Source organism: Coenobita brevimanus, chromosome 17 (assembly GCF_032717465.1).
Source record: "Coenobita brevimanus isolate Jiangsu-jjx chromosome 17, ASM3271746v2, whole genome shotgun sequence".
NCBI classification, from domain to species: Eukaryota; Metazoa; Arthropoda; class Malacostraca; order Decapoda; family Coenobitidae; genus Coenobita; species Coenobita brevimanus.
The window spans coordinates 19422673-19440055 of record NC_136970.1 but is presented as its reverse complement, the minus strand read 5'-3'; positions in this window follow the sequence as shown (position 1 = coordinate 19440055).

Sequence of the window (17383 nt, the reverse complement as noted above, 5' to 3'; positions counted from 1 at the left end):
CACTGGGGATAATGGAAGAGGTTGGGGAGGGCACTTGCATAAGGGAAGGGGTTGGGGAGGGCACTGGACAAAAGGGAAGGGGTTGGGGAGGGCACTGGACATAAGGAAAGGGGTTGGGGAGGGCACTGGGCATAAGGGAAGGGGTTGAGGAGGGCACTGGACATAACGAAAGGGGTTGGGGAGGGCACTGGACATAAGGGAAGGGGTTGGGGAGGGCACTGGGCATAAGGGAAGGGGTTGGCTAGGGCACTGGACATAAGGAAAGGGGTTGGCGAGGGCACTGGACATAAGGAAAGGGGTTGGGGAGGGCACTGGACATAAGGGAAGGGGTTGGGGAGGGCACTGGGCATAAGGGAAAGGGTTGGGGAGGGCTCTAGTGAACATAAGAACATAAGATGAGAGGATAGCTGCAGAAAGCCGTTTTGCCCATGCTAGGCAGCTCGTAGAAGAAAAACTGAACTACAAGAATGAGGTAAGGAAGGGGTTGGGAAGGACACTGGAATATTTGGGAAGGGGTTGGGAGGACACTGGGGTATATGGGAAGGGGCTGGGGGGGCACTGAGGATAAGGGAGTGGCAGGTCTTGTGGAAATGTTTAGATTTGTTTTTTTGGCCTGAACTTGTTACCAAAATTATTTTATAAAAGTAAAGAATTTTATTTTTAAGTTTAGAGCTCTTGTGATGTTATGCTTAGTGCAGACATCGTGAATTTTTGTTTGATTTTTTAAAAATAAAACATGAAAGAAAAGACTGCACAGCAGAAAAAATATGATGAGGAAAGAGAATGGAACGGTAGGAAAAAGATGAAAGGAGAAAGATAAGACAAGAGAAGACACAGTGGAAATCAGAAATTATGGAAACAGAGATTGATAAAAAACAAAGGAGAAAACATAAAAAAAAAAAATTAAACGTGTAATGAAAGACAACGAAGAAATGCAGGAGGGAAAGAAAAACATGAAACAGAGAAAGAACTTGGGCAAAGTAATGGTTATCACGGAAGAGATAGCAAGGGGTATACAGTACTGTAGTGCAAACTGAAACGGTGAGAGAGAGAGAGAGAGAGAGAGAGACAGACAGACAGACAGAGACTCCAGTCTCTCTCTCTCTCTCTCTCTCTCTCTCTGTCTCTCTCTCTCTCTCTCCATTCGGTACGGTAGGGTATATTACGGTAAAAAAGAAGACAGGATAAATCGCCGAAGAGATTTAGACTTGATTCACACAAAGTGGTGGCCATTTGAGAGGCGCCGGACATGACCCACCTTCCTACAGACGGAGCAGGAGTGAGAATGGGGAAGGTTGAAAAACTGTGCCAAGGAGTTCCACTTGGGCCTCAAACATACCGTAATAAAATACACTGAAATGACATCAGTATCCTACCGCACCCTTCCATATCGCACCATACCGTTCCTTACCGTTCCGTACCAATCCTCATCCCTCACCAATCACTTTTATTTACCTGGTTTATTGTGATTCTGACCAGCGCACATCGCAACTGGGTCGAGGCTGAAGTCTTTTTACAGAGTCATTATATAGCGAAAGGACGGGAAAAATGTTGGGGTTAAAACAAAACATATCGGATTTCCATTAATACACGTGGGAGTGACAGAATAACTAGGCTGCTGAAAAAAATCAAAAAGTAGGTTTGTTTTTTATTGTGAGAGACTGTGGTGCCACTCGTCACAAATGTCCTTTTATCTTTCAGTCACAAGCGTCCCACTCGTCTGTTGTTTTACCAGCCAACGTTTCTGCCAGCGACTACACTGATAAAAACATTTTTAAAGGAGTCGCGAATTAAGTTCTCTGTTACTCCTACCCGCATACATTATATCCTTCACTCTCTCGCCTTTTTATTTTCTTCGTCAATTATTGACTGATGGTTACCAGACCCGCTTTTGTGTGTGTGTGTGTGTGTGTGTGTGTGTGTGTGTGTGTGTGTGTGTGTGTAATAATAATAATAATAATAATAATGAGAAGAAGAAGAAGAAGAAGAACAAGAACAAGAACAAAAACAAGAAGAAGAATGAAAGAAAAGCATTCGGGAGCCGAACTGAAATCCCTCGCCAGAAAATTCTGTTGACCAAGTCCAAGATTTTGGCCAGATCTTGATATCCTGAAGGTTTCATGTTGACAGCTCAGCCGGTCATGAGATATAATTGTGCTAAAGGGAGCCGATAAAAACTAGTTGACCTTTGGCAGACATTTTGGTGACCTTGACCTTGACCCCGAAAGCCCATTTTTTAACTCGGCCAAGATTTTGGTCATATCTTGATACCCTGGGGGTAGGGGGGTTTCAAGAATACTCCCCCAGTATCCCTGCTTGTTGTACGAGGCGACTAAAAGGGTTGATGGTGGGTTAGTGCCCCACCCCGTAAAAAGAACTAACTAAAAAAGCAAACAAAGCGCCTCGGACCCGGACGGACCATACGTTGACGACTAAGGAACGGACGAAGGACATTCTTAGGGTGGGAACGTGGAATGTGAGAGGAGTGAATGATGAAGTGAAAAAGAGAGAGATTGTTCAGGTGCTTGAGGATGCAAAAGTGGATATATGTGGATTGACTGAAACTAAATGGGAAGGTGAAAGGGTGAGAGAATGGGAATATGGTTTAGGTATATGTGCAGGAGTCAATGAAAATGAGAGGGCAAGAGAGGGAGTATGTTTGATGATAAGCAAGAAGTGGAAGGAGAATATAAGAGAGTATGGAATAGTGGGTGCAAGGATTGTATGGGTGAGGATGAAAGTAGGTATACAAGCATGGGCGATTGTATGTGTGTATGCCCCGACAGAGGATCGAGTGGCAAGAGTGAAAGATGAGTTTTGGGCGAGTGTAGAAGCTTGTATGGACAAGTCTGAGAGGAGCGAGAGAGTGCTGTTGATTGGAGACATGAATGGCAAAGTTGGGAATGTACGACTGGATGAAGTGGTTGGTCAGTGGGGTGTGCCAGCTGACATAGATGGGAATGGAAGTGCTTTGGTGGACATCTGTGCTTGTAAGGGGTTGGCAATAGCCAACACCTACTTTCGGCATAAGATGATCCACCGGTATACATGGAGAGTAATGAGGAGGATGGATGGTGAACTTGTTGAATGAAAGGCATTGATAGACTAGGTGTGTGTGGATGAACGAATGAGAAGACAAGTGTTGGATGCAAGAGTGTGGAGAGGGTGGGGGAATGGAGTCTCGGACAATCACTTAGTGATGGCCAAGGTAGAGCTGCAAAGAAAGTGGTTGAGGAGAAGAAGAGGAAGACAGGAGGAAGCAACTGCGGTGAGAAGAGTGGAGAAATTGCAAGATAGTGAGAAAACGACAGAGTATAAGAGCATAGTGGAAGAAAGACTGGGAAGGTATGAGCTAGAGCAGATGGAAGGGGTGGAAGACGTATGTAAGATATTCACGGAAGAGATAGGCGCAGCATGTGAGGCAGTTTGTGGAGTGAGGAGGAGATGCAAGGGTGTACAAGGGACAGCATGGTGGAATGATGAGGTGAAACGAGCTGTGGAACGAAAGAAGAAGGCATATAGTGAATGGTTAGCGAGTAGAGGTAGGGGAGAAGGTGAGAGAGAGAAGAGAGAGGTACATGTGAGCAGGAGAAGGGAGGTTAAGAGACTGGTGAAGGAGAGTAAGATGAAAGTGGATGAGGAGTTTGGGAGGAATCTGAGTGTGAAATAGAGGGAGAGTAAGAAATTGTTTTGGAAGGAGGTAAAGAAAGTAAGGCAGTGTGATAGGGGAAATAGTAGGGGAGTGAAAGATAGGAATAATAGATTGTTGGTGGAGAAGAGAGAGAAACTGAGGAGATGGAAGGAGCACTTTGAGGATTTGTTGAATGTGGAGAGTGAGAGTAGTGCGAGTATAAGTGGTTGGGGAATGGCTGGGAGAAGAAGAGATGAGAGGAGGGAGGAAGAGATCAGTAGGGCGGAAGTAGTGGAAGCGATGAAGGATATTAAGTTGGGAAAGGCCCCAGGAATTGATGGAGTGTGTGGTGAAATGCTTAGGTATGGGGGTGAGATTGTTGTGGAGTGGATATGGAAGTTGTGTAGATTGGCTTGGGAAGAGGGAAGGGTTCCAGAGGACTGGAAATCAGGTATAATTGTTCCTTTATACAAAGGAAAAGGAGAGAAAGAAGTATGTGGTAACCATAGGGGTATTTGCCTCCTTAGTGTGACTGGTAAAATATATGGTAGAATACTCATTGATAGGGTTAGGCATATGACAGAGGAGCTAGTTGGAGAAGAACAAGGGGGATTCAGGAAGGGAAAAGGGTGTGTAGATCAGATATTTGTTCGAAGATGTTAGTGGAGAAGTATCTAGAGAAGGGAAGGGAAGTGTATGCTGTCTTCATGGACTTGGAGAAAGCTTATGACAGAATAGATAGGCAAGGTATGTGGAAGGTATTAAGAATATATGGAGTGGAGGGGAAATTGTTGCGTGCTGTGAAGAGTATGTACGAGGGAGCTAGGGTTACGGTGCGAGTGGATGGTGAGCTGAGTGAGTTCTTTGATCTCAATGTGGGACTGAAACAGGGTTGTGTGATGTCTCCTTGGCTGTTTAATATATACATGGATGGGGTTGTAAAGGAGGTGCAGGGTAGGGCAGTGGATGTGGGGGTGGCTCTAATGAATGAGGGTGAGATTTGGAAGCTTCCGGTGTTGCTGTTTGCTGATGATACAGTACTGTTGAGTGAAGATGAATGGGAGTTGCAAGGTTTGGTGAATGAATTTGGGACAGTGTGTAGGAGGAGGAATCTGAAAGTTAATGTAAACAAAAGTAAAGTTATGGTGTTTGAGAGGAATGAAGTCACAGAGTGTGCAGTGAGGTTGGATGGTGAGGATATGGAGAATGTGAATGCATTCAAGTACTTGGGTAGTGTGATGAGTAAGGATGGAACTTTGGGGGATGAAGTGCGTGAAAGGGTACAGCAGGGAAGGAAGGTTGTTGGTACACTGAAAGCAGTGATGAGAAATAGGGAGGTGAGTATGGAAGTTAAGAAGTCACTGCATGATAGTATTGTGATCCCTACCCTGATGTATGGAAGCGAGGCATGGACCTTGCAAGAGGGAAACAAGTCAAGAGTGAGAGCAGTGGAAATGAGTTACTTGAGAGGAGCATGTGGAGTGACGTGGAGGGACAGGTTGACGAATGAAGAAGTGAAGGAATGTTGTGGGGTGGATGTGGATGTGGTTGAGAAGATTAGGAGAAATACACTGAGGTGGTTTGGACATGTGAAGAGAATGGAGAATGAAAGACTGACTAAGAGGGTGTATGTAGGTGAGGTGGAGGGAGGGAGAGGGAGAGGTAGACCGAGGATGAGGTGGAGGGATGGAGTTGAGAGGTATATGAGGGAGGGGGGGTGAGTTGGGGGGAGGGTAGTCAAATGGTGGGTGACAGAGCAACTTGGAGGCGTTTTGTCTGCGGCCACCCTTTGCGGGATTAGGGCGTCGGGCTATAGATAGATAGATAGATAGCTCAAATCTTTCAGGAGATTTAATGGGAACACACACACACACACGCAGACAAAAACATTATTGCTCCACCTCGTAAGGCGGACGATAAAAATTATACTTTCCATTCATGGACACCCCACTGTTGGGGTGTTTGCCTCAGTGCCTTGCCATGTTGTGGTAACCACACAATATATTGCAACCAACGGAACGTCAGTGTCCGACTACAGTACATGGCACACTGAAGGATATAGACACAATTATTTCACCAACAGAGACAAGAAAGGACACCCTGAATTTGTTCTTCTCTCCTCTTTTCCCCCTATTAATGAGTAGGTTAGAATAAATGAAAACACTGCAACGGAAGGGTATATACCTTGCCAGCTTTATAAATACATCCATCTTTCCAACAAAGACACTAAACGCTACTCTCATTACACGACTAAAGGAACAAAATTTAAGCCGAATTATTCCCCCCCCTCTCTCTCTAACACACACACACACACACACACACACACACACACACACACACACACACACACACACACACACACACACACACACACACACACACACACACACACGCACGCACCCATGCACTCACGCGCACACACACACACACACACACACACACACACACACGAAACCATCACACTGGACACCGCTCCCCTCTGTTCTACTTTTTTGCCCTCTCCCATTACGGTGGGTACGCAACGTCCATTTCATCCATTAACATTAATCTATTTTCTGTGTGCTGGCAAGAGTAGTGCCACTAATTACTACACAGCACCTTGTGACAGCACAGGGTTATAAAACACCGCTGGGGTAATGACACTATAACCGGGACCATGTTACCTCACTTACATCATGTCATATCCTCCTCGCTTCACGTCTTCATGTTACCTTACATCTTGCCATATCCCCGTCACTCCACTTCCTCATGTTACCTCACTCAAATCATGACATATCCCTGTTAATTCACTTCCTCATGTTCCTCACTCACATCATGACACTTTACTTTTTCATGTTACTGTATTTCGCTCACATCATGTCGTATCCTCCTCGCTTCACTTCTTCATGTCTGCTACTTAGTTCTCATGTCGTTGTATTGTTCGTCAGCTTTTTTTTTTTTTTTTTCCGTCATTGTAGCTGGCCGCATATTCACGCCATTACTGCACTTGGTATTACTTTAATGCCACGTCACTTGGTCACGACACATCCACAGGGAAAGCAACACGTCACTCAAATTTAGCAGTAAATCGAGCTTTTTAAGATGACAAGGTGGCAAGCAGTCCTGCTCTCCATTGTCGTAGTAAGGTGTGCTTAGTAATACATACATATATATATATATATATATATATATATATATATATATATATATATATATATATATATATATATATATATATATATCATCATCATCATCATCAGCCGTTTGAGTATCCAATGCAGGACCGGCATATCCCGACCGAAGTCCGGACGATACAGCCAGTGTATCTTTACCAAGTGGCTTAGGCTGTCTGGTAGAGACTATATGTAGGGTGAGAAGTGCTTGTAAGTGTAACTGTAGTGTTGGAGTGGCTTTGGATGTGTGTGTAGTCTGTGAACCAAGTGTAATCGGCCCGCGCAAGCCGACTGGGTGCAAGCATACTTTATAGTAAGCAACACTGGTTCAACCACAGCAACCCTTGTGTCCGCCAATGCAGTACGTGGCCGAGTGAACACTCCCAAAGTTTATTACCCTGGCGAGGCGCGAACCCTGGCTCACCCGTGTACGAATCGCGCACTTTACCACTGTACCACATAGGCTCCGTATATATATATATCACCCGTGAACGCATCGCGCACTATACCACTGTACCACATTGGCTCCGTATATATATATATATATATATATATATATATATATATATATATACAGAGCCTATGTGGTACAGTGGTAAAGTGCGCGATTCGTACACGGGTGAGCCAGGGTTCGCGCCTCGCCAGGGTAATAAACTTTGGGAGTGTTCACCCGGCCACGTACTGCATTGGCGGACACAAGGGGTGCTGTGGTTGAACCAGTGTCGCTTACTATAAAGTATGCTTGCACCCAGTCGGCTTGCACGGGCCGATTACACTTGGTTCACAGACTACACACACATCCAAAGCCACTCCAACACTATATATATATATATATATATATATATATATATATATATATATATATATATATATATATATATATATATATATATATATATATATATATATCCCTCCATCCATCGTTCAATCCAATGTAGCCCGATATATATATATATATATATATATATATATATATATATATATATATATTGTTACATAGCCTATGATTTCATCATCCTTTGTGTAATTTTAATGTACCGTATGCTGCATGTTTGATCACGAGCGTGTTCTGCCTCAGTCCCCTCTTCTACCGTTATAGTAGAGTAAGTCGTTCTTTCTGTTGTTCAGAGCAGGATTGTCAACTCTTTGTCCCCATGGCTTCATTTGCGCGTCCTTCTTACAAGTTGTATCAAGCTCTGCCAGCCCCTATATAATGAGCTCAGTCTCTGCATTATTGCCATTTAGATCTACTTCTCATTTTGTTCACATCTCTGTCCTCCCCTGTACAGTTATTATTGTGAGTGTTCTGGAAGTCTCCAACCATCTAGCAGCTGTGTGTAATTTGAGTATAACTGTTGTTGCATTTTTTCATGTACTGTGTAGCATAAGGTTAATTCTTGGGCCTAGTAAGGTTTTTGTAATTTATGTAAGGTTCTTGTTGTTAGCCATCATTAATAATATTTTGTATCTGTAATAATATATCTGGCATTCACTGAGTATTATCTGGTATCTCATTTTAACAGGGCTGACTTAGATAAATTTACTCATGCTAATTTCGTGTTAATAGAGGCTATTGCAGTTAACCATATATTTAACCTGTTTTTTGCCATTACATTATCCTTATGAGTCCTGAATGTTTTGTTGTTAGTTTGAGCATTAAACTTTAACTTGTAATTTTACCTAACTCTTTTGTTTTGAACCTGGAACTTTACAGGACAGTAGTGATTTTTAGTATTCTCAATTAAAGTGTACATTATCTTTCTCTGTTCCGTGACATAAATTTGGCGACCTCTTATCAGGATATTCAGGATATTATCATAAGGATATTGCTTGATATTTTGTGACTGTGATTTATTCATGATGTCTACTATTACTACACTTAATGAAGCCAAAGATTTTTGGTGAAATGTGCAAACAGTCTCCAACATACTTGACCTCTTCCTCACAACTAATCCTTCTGCTTACTCTGTTAAACTTTTCTCTCCGTTGGGCTCCTCCGATCACAACCTTATTACCTTAACCTGTCCTATCACTCCGGTACGGCCTGTGGACCCTCCTGGGAAACGTCGTCTGTGGCATTTTGGAGCCGCGAACTGGGAGGCCCTCAGGCATTACTTCTTTGATTTTCCCTGGAATGATTATTGCTTCCATGGCCGTGAGCCATCTGAGTGTGCCTTGCGAATTACGGAGGTTATTCTCTCGGGCATGGAAGCATACATTCCTTTCTCATATCCTTTGACTAACGCAAGAAAGCCTTGGTTTAATCACGCTTGTTCTAATGCTGTCCGCAACAAGGAGAAGGCCTACAAAAGGTACCGGAGCCAACCCACCCCTGAATCACTTCACCTTTACGTTTCTGCCCGGAATCGTGCTAAGTCTGTTCTTCGCTCTACTAAAAATAATTTCATCCATACTAAATGCTCTCAACTCTCCAACTCGAATTCTTCCCGCTCCTTCTGGCACCTTGCCAAAAATCTTTCTAACAACTTTACCTCATCATCCTTCCCTCCTCTTTTCTACTCTGATGGTTCTGTAGCTATTTCTTCTACTGATAAAGCAAACTCTTCGCACAGACTTTCTCCTCCAATTCCACCTTAGACGATTCCGGTGCTGTTCCTCCATCACTTCTCCCCTCTGACTTCCTCATGGCTGACATTAAAATTTCTTCAGTTGATGTATTTTCTGCCATCACTGGCCTCAGTACTAACAAGGCATATGGGCCTGATGGGGTCCCTCCTCTTGTTCTCAAGAACTGTGCTTCTGTGCTTACACCCTGCCAAGGCAAACTCTTTCGCGTTTGTCTGTCAACTTGTACCTTTCCTTCTTGCTGGAAGTTTGCTCTCATTCAGCCAGTCCCAAAGAAGGGTGACCACTCCCAACCCTCCAACCATCGTCCAATTGCTTTAACGTCCTGTATTTCAAAAGTTTTGAGTCAATTCTTAATAGAAAAATTTTAAGGCATCTTTCCTATCACAACCTTCTTTCCGATCGTCAGTATGGGTTCCGTCAGGGATGCTCCACTGGCGATCTTCTCACCTACCTTTCAGACTCCTGGTAATCCTCCTTTCGGGGCTTTGGCGAAAGCTTTGCCATTGCACTTGACATCTCAAAGGCTTTCGATCGAGTCTGGCATAAATCTTTAATTTCCAAACTGCCCTCCTACGGTTTCTATCCTTCTATCTGTGCCTTCATCGCTAGCTTCCTTTCTGGTCGTTCTATAGCCGCTGTTGTAGACGGCCATCGTTCTTCTCCTAGATCTATCAACAGTGGTGTTCCTCAGGGCTCTGTCCTATCACCAACTCTCTTCCTTTTATTCATCAATGATCTTCTAAGCTGTACATCTAACCCTATCCACTCATACGCTGATGACTCCACCCTGCACCTTTCCATTCGGTTCCCGCAACGCCCATCTCAACAGTTACTTCAAGAAACAAGGGATGAGGCTATGGCACACCTAATGTCTGACTTGGCTCGTATCGCTGACTGGGGTAAAAATAATATGGTTGTCTTTAATGCATCTAAGACTCAGTTCTTACACCTATCAACCCGACAAAATCTTCCACAGGTATACCCATTAATGTTTAATAATATTCAGCTTAATCCTGCATCATCCTTGAACATGCTTGGGGTTTCATTTACTCGGGACTTATCTTGGAAAGACCATATTACATCTCTTGTAAAATCTGCTTCCAAGAGATTGGGTGTGCTAAGCCGACTCCGCTCTTTCTTTACCCCTGCACAATTGTTGACTCTATACAGAGGTTTTATCCGCCCCTGTGTGGAGTACAACTCTCATGTGTGGGGAGGCTCCCCACATACAGCTCTTCTCAATAGGGTGGAGTCAAAGGCTTTTCGTCTCATTAACGCTCCTCCTCTTACTGACTCCCTTCAACCTCTGTCTCTTCGCCGCACTGTTGCATCTTTATCTCTTTTCTATCGCTACTTTAATGGTCACTGCTCCTCTGAACTGTCTGCTTGCATTCCTCCACCTCTACGACGGGCGCGTAGCACCCGTCTGGCAGCAACCTCTCATCCCTTTTCTGTCCAACTCTCTAATGCAAGAGTTAACCGTTACTCCCAGTCTTTCTTTTATGCAACAGGTCAGCTCTGGAACTGTCTCCCTCTATCTGTATTTCCTGCTGCCTATGATCTCCAGTCTTTCAAACGCAGTGTGTCCAGGCATCTCAAAATGATCGGATCTTGAATTTGGCTCTCTATTGTATTTTGTTTTTCTCTTGGAGGGAACTGTTACTGCGGGCCATGGCCTTTGGTTCCTTCTTCCTCGCATTAAAAAAAAAAAAAAATCTAGCTCTGATGATTTTGATGTGGCTAAAAATGTTAAACTTGTCCCTCCTTTTAATGAATCTGATTTAACAAAGTATTTTCAGTTGTTTGAGAGGGTAGCTACAGGTTTTAATTGGCCCAAAAAGTATTGGCCAGTACTCCTTCAAACTGTTCTCACCGATAAAGCTCAAGTAACTTACGCATCTTTGCCTCAGGATCAATCTGATAATTATGATGTAGTTAAGAGCTTGATTCTTAAGGCCTATGAGCTTGTTCCTGAAGCCTATAGAGTAAAATTTAGGACAACTTATAAGCAAGATAAGCAATCCCATGTTGAGTATGCAAAAATGAAAGAAGATCTGTTAGAGCAGTGGTTAAATTCTAAGAATGTGGATTCTGATTTTGGTAAATTTAAGCAGATGATTTTGCTGGAGGACTTCAAAAGGTGTATTAGTAAAGATGTAAGCCTATATCTTGATGAGAAAAGAATAGATAATTTGTCTGATGCTGCAGTTTTAGCTGATGAATATGTCCTCACTCACAAGAGATATTCTAAAGAAAAAGGGAAAGCTGAGAGTAAGTACATTGCCTCTACTCAGAGTACAGGTAACAGGAAAGAGAATAAAGATGATGTTTCTCAGGAAGTAAATACCAGCTTCACCTCTAGATTTCAGAAAAGTAAATGTACTTATTGTAGTAAGCTTGGTCATACTACGGAGAAATTTTTGTATTCTCACTTAAAGTGTACATTATCTTTCTCTGTTCCGTAACAATATATATATATATATATATATATATATATATATATATATATATATATATATATATATATATATATATATATATATATATATCCCTCCATCCATCGTTCAATCCAATGTCGCCCGATAAGAAGCGTAGGAACCCGGGGCTTGACAAGTTGGTCCTGACATTCAAGATGAGGGTGACGAGCCTCATTCATCTCTGAGTGGCATTACGTGAGCAATAAACCTCAACCACTCCTTGGATATAAACCTTCACCGGCTCAATCTGATTGGAGCACCGTCATTACCCACTAAACCACCAGGTGCCATAATTTGGGTGTATGGTTACCACCCGCCGTAGTAAATGGTTTCCTGATGTACACGAAATCATTTGGCTTGTCACTCAGTGTAGAGTCACCCATAGGCCGAAGGAAGAGACAAGAATGAAGGAAAGAAAAACAGAAGATTGAGTGTAAAATCTCCCGTGGGCAGAAGAAAGAGGAAAGAATGAAGGAAAGACAGAAGAGGAAGGATGGAAAATAGGAAAGAGCGGACACCCAAATTAGCACGATATCGAGTGAGTGGATGGTGGGCGCCACCATCTACCACTAAGGCCCCCACCTTTACTAAAACCCTCTTCCATCTTCTCTCCTACTTTATCCCTCCCGCTTCCTCCCTCCCTCCCTCCCTCCTCTTCGTCATCATTTTCCTTTCTCCCTTTCACTTTTCTTTTCCTTTTTTTTTTTTTTTAACACCACTTTTTGTCCTTCCCTTTTCATCTCCCTTCACACACACACACACACACACACACACACACACACACACACACACACACACACACACACACACACACACACACTTCCCTCATCACAACCAAGGAAACTACAAATAAGAGCAACGTCTCCAGTCGTGTTGTAACAGAGCTCTCTCTCTCTCTCTCTCTCTCTCTCTCTCTCTCTCTCTCTCTCTCTCTCTCTCTCTCTCTCTCTCTCTCTCTCTCTCTCTCTCTTAATTAACCGCGTAAAGAGTAGGCAGTTATATCCCCCTTCTCCCCACTCAGTCAGTGTCTGCAGGATACATACAGGAGCTCCACCCAGTCGTGCTTACATCACCACCACTCTGGCACTCACGCATTCTCACTCACTCAGTCTTTCTCCTACACAAATCTGTCCTTTAGTTTCGCATTCTCACTCATTCACTTACTCACTCACTCCCTTTCTCACTCTCACATTCTCACTCGTTCACTCGCTTTCTTTCTCCTGAATAAACTTGTCCCTCACAGTCACATTCTCACTCTTTTTTTTTTTTCCGACACAAACCTGCCCCTCACTCTCACATTCTCACTCGCTCACTCGCTTTCCCCTGAACAAACTTGCCCCTCCCTGTCACATTCTCACTCACTCTCTTTCTCCCACACAAATCAGGTTCTTTCAATCAAGTTCTTTCTGTTTCTTTTTAAAAGTGAATACGTACCTCTTCCTTTTCCCTTGCGTCTTTCGTCGCAAATATACAGCCATTATTAACTTATCGCCTTACTGATAAACACACACACACACACACACACACACACACACACACACACACACACACGAGGAATCTCAGCCAGAAATAAAGACTGAAAGTTCAAGCTAAGTCTCGCACATTGTTACCAGTAATATTACGCATTAAAAATCTCTTTGTTCTGTACAGTTTCCAGCAACTGTTAGAAAGCATTGACCATTAACTGTGTTTGACAATTTTTGACAATTGAGTTTGTGCCAACCTCAGTGTGGAGCACAATGTTATCTGATTTCATTTTTTGAGAAATGGATAAGAAAAAGGCGAAAGGAAAATACCTGAATAAGCAAGAGACAGCTTACCTGAGGGAGGGGGGGTTAGAGAAACGTAGATGAGCAAGAGAAAAAAGGAAACAAACAATAACTGCCAACCAAAACGCATGGCATAAAATGAAACCTTCCATCTGTGTGTCAGCGCTAGGGACATGTGGATTAGTTACGGCTCAAAATACGCTGCAGTTCTGTTCATTCACCCCCAGTCCCTTCCACTCAGTATTTACCTAGCTCGAGGGAGGAAGGGTCGCAATTAATGGGGACAGATATAACTAATATGAAGGTTGTTTTATACAAGTAACCCCTCACAGCATATCGCGTCGGATATTATGAAGTCTGAGAGGTAGATGTTAAATAAATTCATTCGAATAACACTCTAATTAGCGAAAGCATTCATACAGACACTCAGATATTTTTCTGTAATATTCCCCCTGCCCTCCAAAATAATTACAATAATTAATGTCATCGTTACATCACTGAGAGGTCAAGCGAGAGGTAACGTCCAGACACCATGAGGAAGTGGGTCAACAATGTAAACTGAATCTGCTTATAAAAAGCCTGTGTCAGTCGGGCATTGCTTTGAGTGGTCGTTTTGTCAACAAGGTAACGTTATTAACACAGCAACGGAGCGTGTACACAGTGGAATTATATTTCGAGGTTTCTTTTTCCCTGGATCGAGTAATACAAGCCCTGTATTTGCCAGTCTTTGCTTTGTTAAGTGGTGGTCGCACTCATAATAACGTAATTAACAGCAGCAGGAGAAATACCGGCACTGTTGGGAGGGCGGGGGACGGTGTTCATTGGTTGCCACCACCTAACGCTGACATTCTCGCCGCTTTAATACTTACACCACCATGTTCAGTTTAATTGCATGCTCAGTAACAACAGACGATTTTATTCATTTAAAAAACAAAACAAAAAAACTGTGCAGTCAAATTAAAAATGTCTAAAATCTTTTCAGCACAATGATGAAATTTAGATATTTTGTCCTGGATAATTCTGGGCGACTTTATTCACCAGAGATACTTTACGCAGTGGAAGGGTTTAGCTGATGATAAGTCGGTTAGCTGGTTCAGTACTGCAACATTATTTTATTTCTTGCGTCTGGTAGATCATTAATACCTAGTTACAAGATATGTACCCACAGTAAACGCGCAGTTATAAGGCCTTAGCGTACGGGTTGTGTTGTTATTGATGCTGTTGCGGCTAAAGACTTATCTGAAATGTGAACCCAGTGGACAGCAGGCAGAAGATGCCAAACTCCATCAGTCCATCATCCTCCCTTTGGGGGATAGGGTTGGATCTTAGGAACGTTTGTATATCAAGGCAGCGGAGCAGTCTGGTTGTATCAGTGCCACCTCGTGTTAGTATAATGTACAGGACAAACACACAAAACTTTCTGTGTGTTAAACTGAGTCACTCCTGTAAGTATTGAATTACTCTTTCACACACACACACACACACACACACACACACACACACACACACACACCTCTTCCCTTCACCACGCTTCACCTTCTGCTTCTCCCCTCCCTCCTTCCATCTCTCTCTTCTCCCTCTCACATTCACACACACGTCCCCTCCCACTCACCTCCGACTTCTCCTCTCACCCTCTCCATCTTTCTCCTCCCTCTCACACCCACACGCACGTCCCTCTTCACACTCACCTCCTGCATCTCCTCTCACTCTCTTCATCTCTCTCCTCCCTCTCACTCCACACACACGCCCTCTCCTCTCACTCCCTCCTCATTGTCCCCAGTCCCCTCACATTTTCTCCCTCCTCCTCTCACTCTCCCTTGTAAGATTCTATATATACCATTCCTCTGTCATGCGTCCTTTACCTTTACGTACTTTGTCTGACTGTCTGTCTGTCTGTCTGTCTGTCTCTCTCTCTCTCTCTCTCTCTCTCTCTCTCTCTCTCTCTCTCTCTCTCTCTCTCTCTCTCTCTCTCTCTCTCTCTCTCTCTCTCTCTCGCTCGCTCGCTCGCTCTCCAGTTTTTAACAAACACAGTAAAGAGCAATGAAAGTCATTTCTCTCGACACGCAAACGCTCCAACAACCACAACTAATAGCCTTACGCACTCACTTTCAGTCCTTCCTTTAACTTACTCTTTTACTCCTTCACTCTTTCACCTTTTCGCTTAGACTTTCACAGTGCAATGGTCCTGGGTATTTCTCTCTCTCTCTCTCTCTCTCTCTCTCTCTCTCTCTCATACCCCTTTCACACATCGCCGAAAGAGAAGCCGAATGCATGCCGAATAGGCTTCGGGAAACGTTCGGCGGTCAATTCTGGGGTATTCGGCGCACTTCGGGAACGTTTCGGGGTGTTCGAAATGGGTTCGGGCAAGTCACCGAATATTTCATCAAACATGAAATATTCGGTGTGACCTGCCCGAACTCACTTCCTCGGGACCCCCTCGGGTCGCATTCGGTAATCCTTCGGTATGCATTCCAAGCATTCAGTATGCATTCGCCGATGCATCGCCGACAAAATGACCGTTAAAAATCGGTACGATGTCGGCGATGAATCGGCGAATATGGACAGAATACATACCAAAATTATACCGATTGTCTCAAGAATGTATACAGAATTTTGAACACCGCCCACCGAGGCATACATAAAAGACCAAAGCATCCCAGTCACACTTTCCAGAGCTAGGAGAACCGCCGCACTACAGCATCTACAGCAGAATGGAGGTGGCATCCGAAGACCTGTTCCCAGAAGACTCCAACCCCCACTTCCAAGATTGCGGCCAAGATTGATATATAGACACGTCTATAGACATCAAAATTTCACTTACCTGTTCGCAAGGATGCCGAAGGCGTTCTCGACCACTCGTCTTGCTCTGGAGAGGCGGTAGTTGTAGATGCTCTCCTCGTAGGTGTGACCTTGGTTGGGGAAGGGCTTCATCAACCATTCTTGAAGGGCGAAGGCATCATCTCCAACGATGAAGTAGGGCACTGGGCGTTCGCCGTCAATCAGAGGTTCTTGGGGAGGCAGTCGAACTTGGTTATTCGAGAGTGCTTTGTGTAGGGTTGAGTTGGTAAATGCCTGGGCATCGCAAGTTGCCCCATTGGCACCCACATCCACAAACATGAATTTGTAATCATTGTCGACCACAGCAAGCAGGACCAGGGAGAAGAAATCCTTGTAGTTGTAGTAGTAGGATCCACTTTTGCTAGGAGCACGCATACGAATGTGCTTGCCATCTATCACTCCAACGGTGTGATGAAACTGCCACCTTCGTGGGAAGCCCTTCGCAACTTGTTTCCATTCCTCGGCTGTCGATGGGCAAACGATCACCTTGTCCATGTACTCCGCGATGATGGCCTCACACGTCTCGTACACGATGCAGGAGATAGAGTTGGGAGGTACTCGGAATCCAAAGGAAAGACTGCAGTAGTTGTCCCCGGTGGCCAGGTACCCGAGGGTGATGTAGAGCCTCAAACCTGCATCCAAGGGCTCCCGCCAGAAGGTGCGCTGCTTCTCGATGCGAGGACAAATTCTCTCAAGGAGTTCACAGGAGAGGTCCTCGTCCATGCGTAGGAAATTGCGAAATGATGTCCTGTCCTCCAGTACCAGCTCCTGCAGAAGGTTCTCCCATTGGCCAAATTCTTTCCGTCATTGAAGCCAGTCACGGGACCAACAGGACCTCTTCTGGCGAATCTTGCGCCTCCTCCGGGGTGGAATGTGGTCTTTTTCCTCGTCTTCCAGGTACAGGTAGGTCAGATACTTCACGCAGAG